The sequence below is a fragment of the Rhinopithecus roxellana genome, chromosome 17, assembly GCF_007565055.1.
Source record: "Rhinopithecus roxellana isolate Shanxi Qingling chromosome 17, ASM756505v1, whole genome shotgun sequence".
NCBI lineage: Eukaryota > Metazoa > Chordata > Mammalia > Primates > Cercopithecidae > Rhinopithecus > Rhinopithecus roxellana.
Window position 1 is genome coordinate 93,040,221 of NC_044565.1, and position 18,092 is coordinate 93,058,312.

Genomic DNA, 18,092 nt, shown 5'->3' on the forward strand with positions numbered 1-18,092 from the left:
ATGTCTGTTATAAGATGAAACCCTTAGCTATTTGCTTGAAAATTAAATAAAAAGTCACATCTAGATTTAAATTGTCTAGACTTACTGGATTTCTGAAGTCGAAAAGAAAATGCTAGAATTTTTCTAATAAATAAGAAACCTGAGGTTCCAAAGGGAAGTAATTTGCCAAAGTCATATACCCAGATAGTAAGAAGTTACTAGACTTCTAGTCTCATACATCTATTGCAAATTCTGTCTACTACCAAGGAAAACACTGCATTAAAGAACTTTAATATTTTTGTAGGGGATCTCACAGTCTTTACTATTTTCATGTGACTATATACCTCTAAGTCAAGAAAGGCTATGAAACATTCCCTATGTGCTTTGACTATTGAATAAATAGAGGGACTAATGTTCTTGAATGCACACACACATATTGGAAAATGTTTCATGCTATGTTACCTTATGTATGCTGTCATATTTGTTCTTAATTTTCTTATATGTGGATTGATACCAGTTGTCTTCTGCAAACAAAGATCATAATAATAAGTATTAATTAATATGTTGGTTATAGTGGCAGATTAATATTCTAAGAAATAGAGCAAATTAATAGTAAGGTACAAAAACAGCACTACTAACCCCCACCATCAGGGCTTTTGCCATGAGTTATAGTCAAGTTAAGCAAACAGGCAGCCCTGAACTTCAAGCCATGGCTGATCAGAGTTAAAGATAATGAACAGAGATTATGGCAAAATAACATAAAACACTCACTTTTCATCAATTTATAAAATTAACACATGCCTGGCCTCCAAATTGTCTTTCATTCTGATTGGTTTTTGTCCTATAAGAATAAGAATATTGAATACAGCCAAAATCATTTACTATGTGCCGGCACACTTTGAAGCACTTTTCAACTAATTAAGCATTCATTCTACAGAAAAGTCCTATGAGTTAAATGCAAACATTTTCAACTATATTATTATATATAGATGGGGAACCTGGTGCTGAAGTAAATTGCTGACTGTGGACCCAAGATTTAAAGACCGGGAGCCCTGTCCTTATATATAACATTCTTATTCCCAACTAAGCCATCTTCAAACATGATACCCTTATCACACCTCCAGAAAAGCAAACTAAATCTCATTCACACTGAAGTTGGGAGGATTAACAATGATGTGAGGTTGGAAACCAATACCTTAAAGCCTTCATGTAGGAAGAAGGCTGAATCAGCCCTCAGAAACCCAAGGCAAAGGAGAGTATTTCTTATGGGGAGGTCTGGTTTTGGATGGGATAGAAATATACAGGGATAGAGAGAAAGTGCCAGAGATACCTTTTGTCCTTAGAATGAAAGTTTTATAGGAACTGCTGCTCTCTTCAACACCAATAAACAAGCCAAATAACTCAATTCCAATTTTTTTTTTTTTTTTTTTTTTTTTTTTTTTGGCAATAGACAGACCTAGGCACTGCCCTCTTCCCCAAGTCAGCAGGTAATAAGCACACAGCATTTCTACTTTCCATATCTAATCGTGATGTTTAGGCTGACAGCAAAAGTGCCAGGTACTGTCAGTTGTGATCACAGTCACCAAACTGGAGAACGTGAACTGAGACCCTGACACTGACCAAACTTGAGACAGCAGCTGCTTCACATCTCTACCACGCAGACGCGGTTGCAAAGCAGTAGTACTTGGGAGTGAAAAGTAGTCGTGCTCCTCTGGTTCATCTTGCATCCTGTGTTGTCCACATTGCACCCCTGTCCCTTTCCATTTATCACACCAGTCGTGACGAAGAGACATGTTATTTTTTTCCCTGCTTTAACCTGTTTCAGAAATGCTGACCTTGTGAAGGCAAGTCCTTCTTACATCTTTTTCTTGACATGTATTTATTTTTTTAATTCCAGCTGACAGAACAAAGTGTTAGGTACAAACTTAATAGATACTCAAATCAGTTGTTCCCAAAATAATTTTTTGCCAATTAGGCAATTATTTTATGTTATATGGATGGGGGAAAAGGATAAGTGACACTTCAATTATAGGGTAAAATTAAAAGAGACAAGTCAATTAATACTTGACTTCAATATTCATTTATAAAATAACCGGGGTTGAGTGTGTGTCCTCTTCATCCTCATTCATACCCACTGGAGAATGAAAAATAAGGGAATGCAGGTGTGTTCAGACTCAAGAATATACACTGGGGCCTAGAGTAAATAATTGATGATCTTGAAAAGAGCATATCCACAGTGGAGAGAATGAACAAACACTTGCTTGGTTTATAGATATCTTTCCCTTAGACTTCCAACATACTTTTTCTTTGCTTTTGATTTCTTGGATTTTTAAAATGATTTTCATGGTGTTACTGAATATACTAGTTTCCTATTGCCGTTGTGAAAAATTACCAAAAACTGTGTGGTTAAAACAACAGAAATTTATTATCTTACAGTTCTGGAGTTCAGAAGTCCTAAATGGGTCTTATGGGCTAAAATCATGTCAGCAGAGCTACATTCCTTCTGGAGGCTATTTTCCAGATCCTAGACGCTGCTTACATTCTTATGCTTAGGGCCTTTTCCTCTATCTCTTAAACTTATCTCTCCAACCTCAGCTTCCATTGTCAAATCTCCTATTGGATTCTAACCTTCTAACTTCCTCTTAAAAGGACACTTGTGGTTAAACTAAACCCCCACCCAGATGATTCAGGAAAATCTCCCGTTCTCAGATCCTTTCACTTAATTATATCCACAGTTTCTTTTGCCATGTAAGGTGACATATTCACAAGTTCTGGAGATTAAGACAGAGATATCTTTGGAGACCTTTTTTTTTTTTTTTTTTTTTTTTTTTTTACCACAGTGACTTCCTTTCAGTTTTCACCAAAAAATTGCTCGCTTATTTTATGCAATGTGCCAGTATGCTGTCCCCTCTATCCCCCTCTTCTGCTCAGCTCTGTAACATAGAAAGCTATACCTCCAAGCCCCTTTGCCATCTAGCTTCTAGGTAGGTTTTACTATAGAGTGGGAAGCAATGGTGTAAAATTAAAGGACTTGATGAAGGGAGAAGTCAAGATATATTTCCCCTTCTCTCTGTTTCCTGTGGTGTATCCTGGTGTTGGCTGCATCTTCTCCATCTCTAAAGAATACCCCCATTATGTACTCACATGATATCAGCCGCCCCTGCTTTTGCCAGATAATACTGTTGTTTCTCTTGCTGTAGGATTTGTGGCACCTTCTTGAGAGTTTATAATCTCTTGTATCCCAATCTTAGTATGACTTCTTAGCTATTTCATTACCTGTACTAATCTCTAGTTAAATACCTCAGAAACAGAGTCGTTTCTGTTTTACTAGCCAAACCCTGACTTCCATGCCAATCCAGGCAGTGTCTAAATCAGTGAATTTACCCAGGGATTAATCACCCCGAGAATGGGGGCCATGGAGACTCTGCTTCCCCCTTACACTCAAAGCTGGCAAACATCACCCAGCCATGCATAGAAGCAGTACATGGTAAGGCTCAGGCTCCTTTGTATTCATGCCGTTCTTCCTTATATGTCTCTACAATCATGCTTATAAACAACACATGAAATAAACACGCTATATTTTGATCTGTCATATTCTCTGGATTCTGCAAGGTGGCTCAGAAATACCAGAACTGGTTTACCACAATTTAAATGAAATCACTTCATCTGATGGCTGTGTGGGAAATGCTGAAGTCCTGTCTCACCTCTCTGAGTCTACCTACTTTCCCAGAATTTCCTCAACTATAATGGGCATAGGGATCACTCTGAAGGGGGAAAAAAAAAGGCCCTCATGGATGTTGAAAGCATCTTTTTCATCACAGTCAAGGCCAAAGTTCTCCAAGGCAAACCAAAGCAGTCGCTGAGGTGTATGATTATGCAACATTCTCAACATGGAGACAGACATTCTTAAATTAACTCTGACTTCCTGGCCTAATTCCCTCTTCTAGCATCCATATCAGTAATTTGAAGTCTTGTAATGTAACACTTTGTAGAGCTAGACTTTAAAGGGAGGTGATTCCTCTAGTCAGTGGATTTTGCTTCAGCCAGATAGTCAAACGTGGTACATGCTAGGATTAGGAGTACTGAGCTTTCTCTGATATCTACATTATCAACAAAATTAAAAGTAATGGTACAACCATAGTTCCTGTCTTTTTAAGCACCTTCTGAAAGAAGGTAGCCTTTACTAATATGTTGTAAATCTGCCTAAAATTGTCATTTCCCAAAGGTACTCTGGCAAATAACTTAAATATATCTTATCAAAATAGTAAATCTTTCACGGAGTACAGGAATACCTTATTTTATTGCACTTTACTTTATTGTACTTCAAAATATTAGGGATTTTTTACAAATTGAAGATTTGTGGCAACCTTACATTAAGTAAGTCTATCATTGCCATTTTTACAACAGCACATGCTCAATTACTGTCTGTGTCATATTTTGGTAATTTTCAATATTTCAAACATTTTCATTGTTTTTATTTATGTTATGGTGACTAGTGATCAGGATTCGTTGATGTTGGTATTGTCATTGTTTTAGGGCCCCACAAACTGCACCCATGTAACATGGCAAATGTAATAAATGTTGTATATCTTCTGACCATTCCACCAAATGGCTGTTTCACTATCTCTCTTCCTTGTCTCAGGCCTTGCTATTATCTGAGGTACAAAAATATTGAAAACAGGCAAATTAGTAACCCTACAATGGCCTCCACAAAATGTTTAAGTGAAAGGAGTCATCGCATATCTCCCACGTTAAATCTAAAGCTATAAATGATTAAGCTTAGTGAGGAAGGCACATTGAAAGTTGAGATAGGCCTATTGCACCAAACAGCACAGTTGGGACTGCAAAGGAAAAGTTCTTGAAGGAAATCAGAAGTGATACTCCAGTGAACAGTCAAATGATAAGAAGAGAAACAGCCTTATTGCTGATATGAAAAATATTTTAGTGATCTAGATAGATCGAACAAGCCAAAACATTGCCTTGAGCCAAAGTCTAATGCAGGTCAAAGTCCTAACTCTCTTCAACTCTATAAAAACTGAGAGAGGTGAGGACGCTGCAAAAGAAAAGTTTGAAGCTAGCAGAGGTTGGTTCATGAGGGTTACAGAAATAAATAATCTCTACAATATAAAAGTGCAAGGTGAAGCAGTAAGGTTGGTGTAAAAAATGCAGCAAGTTATCCAGAAGATCTAAGTAAAATCACTGATGAAGGTAACTACACTAAACAACAGATCTTCAGTGTAAACAAAACAGCTCTGTATTGTAAAAAGCTGTCATCTAGGACCTTCCTAGCTAGAGACAAGTCAATGCCTAGCTTCAACATTTCAAAGGACAGGTTGACTCTGGTTAGGGGCTCCTGCAGCTGGGCGATTTCAAATTAAAGCCAATCCTCATTTACCATTTTGAAAATCCTAGGGCCCTTCAGATTATGCTAAATCTACTCTGCCTTTATGCTCTATAAATGGAACAACAAAGCATGAGTGACAGCACATCTGTTTATAGCATGGTTTACTGAATGGTTTAAGCCTATTGCTTAGGCCTACCACTTAAAACATAAATACAAAAAAAAAAGATTTTTTCAGAAGATTATGCTCATTGGCCATGCATTTTGTTACCCAAGGGCTCTCATGGAGATGTACAAGATTAGTGTTGTTTCTGTGCCTGCTACCATAACATACATTCTGTAGCCCAGATCAAGGAGTAATGCTGACTTTCAAGTCCTATTATTTAAGAAATGCATTTCATAAGGCAATAACTGCAAAACATAGTGATCCCTCTGATGGATCTGAGCAAAACTGAAAATCTGGGAAGGATTTACCATTCTAAATGCCACGAAGAACATTTGTGATTCATGGGAGGTCAAAATGTCAGCGTTAACAAGTGTTTGCAAGAAGTTGATTCCAACTCTCATGGCGTACCCTGAGGGGTTCAAGACTTCAGTGAAGGAAGTAACTGCACATGTGGTAGAAATAGCAAGAAAACTGGAATTCAAAGTGGAGCCAGAAGATGTGAATACATTACTGCAATCTCATAATAAAACTTGAAATGGAGAGGAGTTGCTTCTTATGGTTAAACAAAGAAAGTAGTCTCTTGAAATGGAGTCCTCTCCTGATGAAGACGCTGTAAACATTGGCGAAATGACAAGACAGGATTTACTATATTACATAAACAGAGCCGGTAAAGCAGTGGCAAAGGTTGAGATGATTTATTTCAACTTTGAAAGAATTTCTGTTTTGGAAAAAATACTATCAAACAGCATCATATGCTACAGAAAATTTTTTTGAAAAGAAGAATCAATCAATGCAGCAAATTTCATCATTGTCTTATTTTAAGAAATTGCCACAGCCACCCTAACCTCCAGCAACCACCACCCTAATTAATCAGCAGCCATCAACATTGAGGTCAGACTTTCCAACAACAACAGGATTATGACTCCTGAAAGCTTAGATAATTGCTAGCATTTTTAAGCAATAACATGCTTTTTATATAAGGTGTGTCTTTTTTGTTAGACATAATGCTATCACATACTTAATAGACTATAATACAGTGAAACATAACTTTTTTTTTCCTTTTTTTTAGAGACAGGTCTCACTTTGTTCTCCAGCCTAGAGTGCAGTGGCACAATCATAGCTAACGGTAAACTTCAACTCCTGGGCTCAAGCAATCCTCCTCCCTCAGCCTTTTTAGTAGCTAGGATTATAGACATGTGTCACCCTGTCTGGCTAATTTAAAAAAATTTTGTAGAGATGGTGTCTTGGTGTGTTGCCCTGGCTGGTCTTGAACTTCTGACGTCAAGTGATCCTCCTGCCTCAGCCTCCTAAAGGCCTGGGATTATAAGCACGACCACTGAACCTGGCTAATAATAACTTCTAAATGCACTGGGAAACCAAAAAAAAAAAAAAAAAAAAAAAAAAAAAAAATGCGTGCAACTCACTTTATTGTAATATTTACTTTATTGCAGTGGTCTAGAACTGGACCTGCAATATCTTGGAGGCATACCTGTATATCTTTACATCATCCCATATTTCTCAGAGGTTTGCTTCATTTTTTTTTTTTTTTTAATTCTTTGTTCTTTATTTTTGACTGATGGTTTGATTTGAAGGAGTGGCTATCAAGCTCTGAAATTTTTAAAAGTTTGAAGGTCTAGCATTTTTGCTCTGAAAAATGCTAGCAATCATCTAAGCCTTTAGGATTCATAATCTTGTTGTTGATGGAGGGTCTGACTTCAATGTTGATGGCTGCAGTGTTCACATCTGTAATGCATTATAAGAAAGATATCTCAGAGATAAAGTCTCACTCTCCTTGCCCATTTTTAGAAATTTAGTCATTAAAGGTGGAGGAGGAAGAGGAAGAGGAGGAGAGGCAGGGGGAAAGTAGGAGGAAAAAGAAGACACATAAACAAAAGAGATCATGGATAAATAAAGATGGCTGACTAGATGTAGCCAAGAAATGCCTATCCCACACAGATAAAATGAAACATCAAATAAATCATCACACTTTGAAAAGATCTTTGGAGAGAAATATTGAAAGTCAATAGAGAGGCAACAGAAACACTGAGATTGAAGAGGGAGAAAGTTGGGAAGCCTGCACAGAGTCACCAAGTGCCGGACTAGCTTCTGCTTCAGAACAGGACCTAAGGAAGGGGTGAGTGAAAGAACTCTGAGGTACCACCCTACACCACCGACCTCTGGGATCTGAGCTACAAGAGCCCTCACAACCCAGACAGACATTTGAATTGTCAGGAGGAACTGTTCAGAGAGCAGGCAGAGGCAGAGCATGCAGATGGAACGGACTCTACTCCCCTGCCTGAGGGCTTCACCTGCAGCCTGGGAGCAGTTCTGCACCTCCAGCACAGCCTCTGCTCAACCCCAAGGGACCAGAAGACAAAGCTGAAGGCCCGGACTCAATCCACCAGGGTTCGAGCACACACTCAGCAGTATTGAACTGGGATCTGTGACCTGAGCATGAATCAGGGAGGAGCCTACACCCTCGGAACACTGAGAAGAGTGAGACACAGGTTTCCGTGCTGGTATGAAAACTGGGCATGCCTCCCACTGCAAGACTTGTCCAGTAAGGGCATAGCCTGTCAGATGGCTGCAGCTACCACCCGAGAGAGCACTGTGGCTCAGAGCACCTAACAATTCAGGTATCTGGGTGCAAAAGTCTTGGAAAAAAAAACTAGCTGCTCAGGCCTGCCCCAGGGGTAGACACTGGAAGGAGGTTCAGTTCGGGGAGTAGAAGCTAGATGGTCCCCACATCTGTCTGCTGGGCAGAAAACTATGGGCCTTAAGTGTCATACCAGCAGTACAGCCATGGCATCATCACCCTGCCCAGGGAGTCATCTGTCTTTGACCCACTGCATCAGCAGACTACTCACAGACATACTCCACAACCTGCTCTGACTCTGCCAACCACAGAGGACCAGCAAGTCCCCAGAGAATTGCAGATCTCCTGGTGAAAATATCTTTGGCTCAGGTTTCCCCTAAGGGAGAAGGGTGTGCAGCATTCTAGGGCCCACTTTGGGGCTGAGGAGACATGGCCACAGTTGCAGTGAATGGAGGGCTCTCATTTAAGGCAAAGGGATAATCTCTCTTCCCCAGTCCCCCATCTCCCCCTTCCCAAAGCACTGCTGTGAACACACTGAAATATAAAAGGGGGTGCAGTTGAGTGAGAGCTTATCTGTTGGTCCTTATTCTTGAATACCATTTACTGGATTGCACCCTGATTACACCACCAAACAGAAATAAATTATTTCAACACACATCACCTGTGAAAGCCAGGTCAGGAAACTAGCCACAACTAAGAAGCCAGTACAAAGCCTTGGCCCTCCAAAAGCACCCAGAAATAAAGCGGATCAACTATACCCAACATATACAACAGTCAAATCTTCAAAGGAATAAATGGAATATAAACCAAAAAGCCCCAACCAAAAGACAGCAATTTCAAAAAGATAAAGAAACACCAGCCCTCTCAGATGATAAATAATCAGGATCAGAATGCTGGCAATTCAGAAAGTGAGTGTTTTCTCGTCTCCAAAGGATTTCACTAGTTTCCCAGCAGTGGAACCTAAGCAAATTGAAATGTCTGAAATGACAGACATATAATTCAGAACCTAGATATCAGAGAAGCTCAATGAGATTCAAGAGGAAGTTGAAACCCAATGCAAGGATGCTAATAAAATAATGCAAAACTTGAAAGACAACATATTCATTTTAAGAAAGAACCAAACTGAACTTCCGGAATTGAAAATTTTACTACAGAAATGTCAAAATATAGTTGTAAGCCTTAATAACAGACTCGACCAAGCTGAGGGAAAAATTTTAGAGCTCAATGACCTGTCCTTCAAAGTAATCCATCAGACAAAAATAAGGAAAATGGAATTCTAAAAGATGAACAAAATCTCTGAGAAAGGTGCTGTGAATGCTTCAAGCTTATTGTTAAAGTAAATTAATATGGAGTCCCGGACTGAAGAATTCTGGAGCAGACAAAACCAGCTAGACCTCAAAAGTCACCTTAACCTTGCTATTACAGATTTGCAAACAGAAGTAAACTTAAACTCTTTCTTGTAAATGCCTACATTAAAGAAAAATGAAACTTAAGGTTGGCTTTCTAGCAGGATAAGCCAAATAAGGAAACTGTGTAACTATACATCAAATAATGGGTTCACTTTCATGTTTACACTATAAAAGCCTTCCCCTTGCATTTCCTTAGCACAGACCACAGCCATCTTGGGTTTGGAGTTACCTGATTCATGAAGTACTGTTTGCACGAATAAATTCTTTACAATTTTAAATTTTATTGTGCCTTAATTTACCTTTAAATATGACCCAGTATCCATTGCAAAGCTTGAGGAGAGCTGGTACTTACTGCAGTCAACTGTCTTCTTGTCATGGTCTTTCACTGTATCAAGTTTCCCAGTATAATCTTGTATGTAACTTTCAACATTCAAACAAGAAAACAAAAGAAATTTTGTCACAGCTGTTCCAGATAAAATAGACAAGCTGGCTTGTCTATTTTGAGAATTTGAATTTGAGAGGCACAAAAGAAAACCAAGTTACCTGAGAATTTGTGGCAGATTAACTTCATTCCTCCTACTCGCAGTAATGAATCTCCAACTTAATGTCACACTTGGGCAATTACCCACAAGCATCACAATATTGAATGGAATAGTGTTAAGGAAACTTGAACTGAGAATATTGCCTTTGCTGATTAATTTAAAGTGGAGCCATACAAGTGAAGCTGAGGGAATGAGTGCTCTCCAGTGTTGCATTTACATTCCAGAACACTGTAAGCCTTTCTCAGCCAGTGATGTTCAAAACCTGAAGTTAGCATGTAGAAACTGCAGAAATGTTGGTTTTATATATAAGGATAAGAAGGTAGAAAGTGACTATGTATCTAGAATATAGTAGGCACCTAAAAAGTGTTTGTTGATTTAATTTACAAATAAGTTTATGTATTTTCTTTCTTTTTTTTTCTTTCTTTCTTTTTTTTTTTTTTTTTTTTTGAGACAGAGTCTTGCTCCGTTGCTCAGACTGGAGTGCAATGGCACAATCTCCGCTCACTGCAACCTCTGTCTCCTGGGTTCAAGTGATTCTCATGCCTCAGCCTCCTAGTAGCTGGGATTACAGGTGTGTACCACCACAACTGGTTACTTTTTGTATTTTTACTAGAGACAGGGTTTTGCCATGTTGGCCAGGCTGGTCACCAACTCCTGACCTCAGGTGATCGGTGCACCCGCCTTGGCCACTCAAAGTGCTGGGATTACAGGCATGAGCCATGGCACCTAGTCATAAGTTTATAATTTAGTGATACTGTATTAGAATTTTTCATTTCCATATAAATCATTTTACTTCATTCATCTGTGTATTTTTTATTTTTTCCATTTGTACTAAGTAAAACATTTTAACCATAGAAAAAATGTAAAAAATAAGGAAAGAAAAAGAAAATGACTTACAAATCTATCACACAGAGATAACCACTGTTAACATTCTGTTACATTTCCTTCTAGGGTTGCATTCTAGTTCAGCAACAAACTATTTTTAATTTTAACAATTGTGAGTGAATACTATATTTGAAGTTCCCATAGAAAATCCATTAGAGAAGGCAATTTCTTTCACATTGTTTCCCTTTGAAATTTTTTATTTAATCTTGTTTGTTTCAATTTTCAGAAAATTTTGTAATAATTTTTTATCAAGTTTGAACAGTATGACATTTGGATGTAGTTGAGAATTGTACTTAATTTACAAATTAATTTGAGTTATAATTGCATTTTTATACTATGGAACCATTCCCAAAACAAAGGATGTAGCTATTGGTTGGTCTGTATTTCTAAAGGGTTTTCTAGAAGAAAAATATATGGTTGGCATGTATTTGTCATTGAAACACTAATTATATCTATCTATCTATCTATCTATCTATCTATCTAGTGTGTGTGTATATATGTTTATGTGTATATTTAATCAATAGTTTTGCTTCCAAGCAAACATGTTCATATTATGACTAAGAATATTGATTAGTTGGGCATATTCTAACAGACAGATCAACAGAATAATACATATTTATTGGTTTTCTTCCACCTAGAAAGCATGTGTCACTTACAACTTGGCTGTTTTTGCTGCCATGTTGATTGAGGAGCACCAAGTCACTCATTAATAATACACACTAGGCTGGACATGGTAGCTCATGCCTGTAATCCCAACACTTTGGAAAGCTGAGGTGCGAGGATTGCTTGAAGCCTGGAGTTCAAGATCAGCCTGAACAGCAAAGCAATACCTTGCCTTAAAAAAAAATTTTTTTTTAAGGTTAGTAGGACAACGTGGCATGCACCTGTGTCCCAACTACTTGGGAAACAGGGGAAGATTGCTTGAGCCCAGGAGATCAAGGCTGCATTAGGCTATAATCCTGCCACTGCAATGTAGCTTGCGCAAGAGAACAAAACTCTGTCTTAAAAAAAATACACACTAGATTTTAGTTTACCAAGAACTCCTACCTCCATGAAAGTGATGAGAGACTTGACATCTCGTTTTTCAGTCCATGATATTTAATAATACATCTACTGGGAATGTAATATAAATAATTTGAAGGGACAGTTAGTCAATCAGTGGTAAAAGAAAGAAGCAGCAGCTTCAGAAATTATCAATAAGAAAAACTATGAACACACATACCTTTGGGCATAAGGATGTGAATAATCTCATACCCAGGCCTTTATCTCAATAGCATGTTCACTCTACATGTGTTTCCTGCTTGGGTCAGAGGCTGGTTGTTAAGGAATCTAGGCCAAAGTAAGTATTTTATCAATTATTTTCCTTCAAAACATGTGACTATTTCTCTTGCTATGTGATTTTCAAAGAAAAAAAAAATCCGGAGCGGTTTACATAGCAAAACAAGCAGACATTTATTATTCTTAACCTAAAGATGTGTGTGTGTGGGGGGGGGGGGTTTCCAGAGTGTAATGGCTTTTGAGTGATGCCCCCCCGACCTTTATATAGCACTCTCTTCCTGTCGTTTGTTTTACATGTAATTGTAGACAAATCTCGCATCAGAATGGCCCCCAAAGTCTACTCAAGTGTATGTTATTCCTAAACTGGTGCTCTGATAAGGACAAAATATTTGGATCTATAGCCCTAACTCTGATGACTAACAGTTTCTTTGTTTAGGTCAGCTAGATGTTACCTGGGAGAATGTCACTTGAAAAACATCTGGCTATTTTATCAACTAAACAGTAAAATTACTTTTCTAACTACTTAAAAACAAAAAATACTAGGTAAAGTCTGTTACTGGTTAAATTCCAAGTTTTAAGGGAAGTCTAGAATTGCCTGCTGCCTTTTCAACATAATGGGCATCTGCAGTGAGCATCTCATTCTATGAGTTAAGATGATCAGAGAACATAGAAATTGTAGGGTAAAAATGCATCTAGTTTCTTCTTGCTGAGGTATTTCTCCTACATCTCTTTGGCCTAGGGACCAATTAGGCAAAAAAAAAAAAAAAAAAAAAAAAAAAAAAAAAAAAAACAGGATGCAAGCATGGAGTGCAGCCTTTTTACCTCCCAGGTTTCATAAGGATTCTCCCAAACGTATTTGTACTCATTTTCTTGCTTTTTCACTGGGGAGATAGAGAACATTGCTGTTTGGTAAATTTAATGAATATAACTGGGCATGCTTGACTCCGCTAAGCCCTTCTCCTTGAGAGTGAGTCAAACTCAGAAAAGGAATATTTTTGCCTGCTTCTCCGGGGACCAGCTCTTATGTGGGCTTCGGATGATCATGTCTCCTTTGGTATATCTGCCTACTCCTGGTATTCAAGTAAGTGGTCCATTTGGCTTCCACAACAAAATGACTCTTTCTTAGTCTTTCTGAAGAATGATGCTGATATTTAATCTCTTAGCTTTCCTACTCTTTGTATCTCAGCACGTTCAGAACCCAGACGGGAAGGAGAAAAAGGGAACATAAGTTATTTTTGAACTCCAACAGAGGATGTCCAATGCAAGTCATTAAAAAAGCTAATGTCAAAGATTACTATGAGGGCATAAAGGCCTGTGCCCCAGAGCAAGACAGTGCCATATGCTAAGCATAGGGAATAGGTCTTGCCAAGAGCTAAGTCCACAGATACCATATATTCCCCCTGTGCTTATTTAGTCTCATCTCCCCACATCTCTGCAGTCAGGAATTTTCTTCATCACCCTCCACACAACATGAGACCAGTGATGAAAAAATATTTTAAACAACTGATTTTCTAACCAATTTACATATCAGCTAATTACCATATCAACCCTGGAGAGTATCAGGAAACTATTTAAAATCATTGCCAAATATTAGTGCCTAGCTCTAATTATAGATAAGCAGATTATATACATCGTTATTTTATTTAGAATTGACTCTGCTTCCTTTCTATGTCATTGATAATCAAATAGCATTAATCGAAGCTTAAAAATCCAACAGAAATCCTCAAACATGTTCTGTTTTTTAAAGATTCACATTTTTACAAGTCAAATTTCCATTATATCAACCATTTCTCAACTGTGTATTTTGTTTCTAATGATTTGAATTTGCCCTGTATGCATGAATTTCCAGAATTAACCCTTTTGCTGAAGACATGTCTTTCTCTATGAACAAGTTTTAGTCATTGAAAATAATGTATCAGTTGAATAGCTGGCCGTTAAGATATAAAATATCTGCAAACAAGACCTGGGTTACAAACAAACTCTATCAAATCTAAGAAATTATGATAAAAGTAATGACTCCTCCTATATGATAATAATTAACATAAATATTTGTATTATACTATCTATGAGTCATGCTTGCTGTAACTGAAGTACATGAATTAGTGAAAGATTTACGCAGAATCCAAATAATGCTTGCATTTTAATAAATTGCTGTTTAGGAAGTCAAAAAATTAATTACTTGACATGCTGTGTTCTTGGATAAAAATATTCAACACTCCAGATATGTCAGTTATTTCTAAATTGTTCTAAAAATTTATGTAATCCAAACAAAAATATTAATTTTTTTTAATAACCAGAAAGTGATCCTAAAGTTTATATGAAAATAAGGCAACATAATTTAGAAATTTAACATAAAATATAATCATAGCTAAGATAATTAGGTGCATAAACAGACAAACTAGAAAAGCTAGAAATAATGTCCCCAAAGTCCGGGCGCGTGGCTCACGCCTGTAGTCCCAGCACTCTGGGAGGCCAAGGCGGGCAGATCACCAGGTCAGGAGATTGAGACCATTCTGGCAAGCATGGTGAACCCCCGTCTCTACTAAAAATACAAAAAATTAACCGGGAGTGGTGGTGGGCGCCTGTAGTCCCAGCTACTCGGGAGGCTGAGGCAGGAGAATGGCGTGAACCCGGGAGGTGGAGCTTGCAGTGAGCGGAGATCGTGCCACTGCACTCCAGCCTGGGTGACAGAGCGAGACTCATCTCGGAAGGAAAAAAAAAAAAAGCAATAAAGTCCCCAAATATAAAATTAACTTTTAAAAATAAGATGTTTTAAATGTATAACATTGACTTGGTCCAACCTAAGGGAAAACAATTCAGCACTCTATCAATATTGAAAATGCACATACATTTTCAACTACACTTCCTTGTCTTATGTCATCTGGTACAGATAGCATATATATGTAACAAATTACATTTGAATCAGATTATTCATTGTAACCATGTCTATAATATCAAAAAACTTGACACAGGTTAGAAGCTGGGCTCTGAGATATTTCTATGATGTGACTAAGTTTTATAAAAATGGTTTACCAAAGACTAAATTAAATGCCTTATATTGTTGAGAATTAGTAAGTGAATAATTTGCTTTAATATCTTAAACTTTTACCTGGGTACAGAAGCATACTGTTTGTTGAAATCATTGATAATTAAGATACTCAGAACTACTTGACTCTTCTCTACCTGGTTATTACCTCACAGACTGCTCTCTTGCAAGAAGAGTTGTCAGTAACTATCCCCACCAACCAAAGAAAGTTAATTTCTGTTTAAATATGTGTTCTAGAAAGGAGAATGCACTTACTCATTTATATGTCAAGTATACTTTACCATTTTCCAAAATGTGTTCCATGGAACTTTAGTCCTACAGGACTAAGCAAAGTCCTATAGGACTGAGCAAAGAGGGTCACAGGATAAAATAAAATGTGAGATCTATTACATAAACTTACTCTTGAAGTTTAGTTGGACACATTTGCACATTAAAGGCACTGAGGAGCTCTGCAGCAAAGAAACTAGCACAGTTGTGTCTAATTTTATCTTTTCTAAAGTTATCTGGCAATAAAACCTTTTTTTCTTGATAGCAATAAATTTAACAGTCTGTGTAACATACTCATTGGAAACCCTGTTTAGTCTGCCAGATGTGTTTTCAGGGTCCCAAAGCGATAGTAAATGAGATAAAGAATGAGTGGATGCAGAAGCCTTGGTGTTTAGGATATCTAGAGCACGAAAGGTGAAGCATGTGAGGCAGGATCCAGGAGTCAGGATCCTTGGGATGGGAGTGCAATGGGGAAAGGAGGACCCAGAGGATAAAAAGGACATCACCAAACCATGAGGTATTCAGAGAGGAAAGAAAGAGTGCAAAAAAAAAAAAAAAAAAAAACCAAGCAAAAAATAATTTCTAATACCACATTTTATCTACTTAGCTAGATTAATAGTGTAAAATTACTAGAGGCAACAATCACACAGGAATAATAGGCAAAATCCTTGAGGGTAGTCAAAGGGTCAAAGGGTCTCCAAATTGCTCCGGAAGAGGATCTTCTAACTCACCCACAGCACTGTGAGGTTCTAAACAAGTGCTGACCTTGACTTGACATTGCTCTCATATGGCCATGGCTCCAGTAGTAGCTGGAGTACTGCACTCTTTTTATCTACTGATTAAGAATCATGGAATTTAAGACTGAAGATCTGGAATGGACAGTAAAGTATATCATATTTAATGTCTAATTTCTGTAGAAGTGAGGAAACTGAAAAGGGAAAATAAAGAAATGTTTGGCTAAAGGCATTCCATGTGTTTAATGTTGGATCTGTGACTGGTTAAGAATCTAAAGTTGGAAATCAGAAGAGCATAGATTTAAATGTAGGGTTTGCCTATTATTAAACATGTAAGCATAGGCAAGTTATTATTCACTCAGGTCTGGGACATTTTTCCTCAGAATGTTTCAAATGAGATAAAATGGGTAAATGGATAGTACACTGTTGCCAGATAGTGACTAATAAATGGCAGCTTGTCATAGTAGTGATTATTATAACAGTGACATCACAGAAGAAAAGAATCATACAAATTGCAAGTTCAACTTGAAGAGGCAAGAGGTTCTTCATTTTGTCTCCTTGTTTCATTTATTTGAGTCACTATCTGTATTAGAGTTCTTCAGAAAACAGAACCAATAGGATTTATGCCTATGAATATAAATACAAATCTTTTTACAAATGTGTATTTTGTACATTTTTATAAATTATATATATATATAGAACCAATAGGTTGTATGCATATGAATATAAATACAAATCTTTTTATAAATGTATATTTTGTATATATTTATAAATTACATATATATATATAGAGAGAGAGAATATATAGAGAGAGATTTGTTATAAGAGAGTGGTTCACATGATTGTGGAGGCTAACAAGTCCCAAGACCTACAGAATGAGTCTGCAATTTGGAGACAGAAGAGTCAGTGGTTCTGAGTCCAAAGGCCTGAGAACCAGGAGAATGGATAGTATAGTCCTTATCTAGAAGTCTGGCAGGTTCAAGACCCAGCGAGAGCCAGTGTTTCAGTTCAAGTCCAAAGACAGGAAAAAGCCAATAGCTCAGTTTGAAAGCATTCAGGAGAATTCTCTTACTCAGAAGAAAGTCAGTCCTATTTCTTTCTTTTTTCTGTTCAGGCCTCCAACTGACCGAACAAGGCCCATCCACATTAGGGAGAGCAGTTTGCTTTACTAAGTCTGCCAAATTGAAAGTTAATTCCATCCCAAAACACCCTCACAGAAACATCCAGAACAATATTTGGCTAAATATTGTTCACACTGTGGCCCAGTCAATTCAACACATAAAATCAACTATCAGACTATTTCTCAACTTATAATGAGAAATCATAACAAGTTTCTTATGATTCACATAGAATCAAGAAAGTTGCTTCTTATCATTTTTTTCATTCACTTACCTATCCAGCATCCATCTATCCATTTACGTATCGGTTAACAAGATTTACTAATCATCTCTCACTTCTGGGCACATTTTTGGCCCCTTGATTTAGTGTTTCAAAAACAAAGAGGGAGAAATAAAATGGGCTTTTTCAAAGATCTGTCAGTGACTTCAGGAACCAAAAGAAAAAATTACTTGAGAGCATTTATGTTTGCCATAGGTATAGAAAATAATCATTGGGTTTGATGAAAGTCTAAAAGGTCATTTCTTCTCTAATTCTCTCTCTAAGGCAGCTTGTAGCACAAAGGCAATGAAATTCAATATAACACTATGCGTAACAACAAACCTACTGTGCAGAATGCCTTTGAAATGAACCTGGACTTCCATATCACAGACATTTCAGGGTGTTAATACAACATATACTCTGCTAGGTATTTTCCCCTAAACATTTATACTATGGCTCATAGTTAATAAAT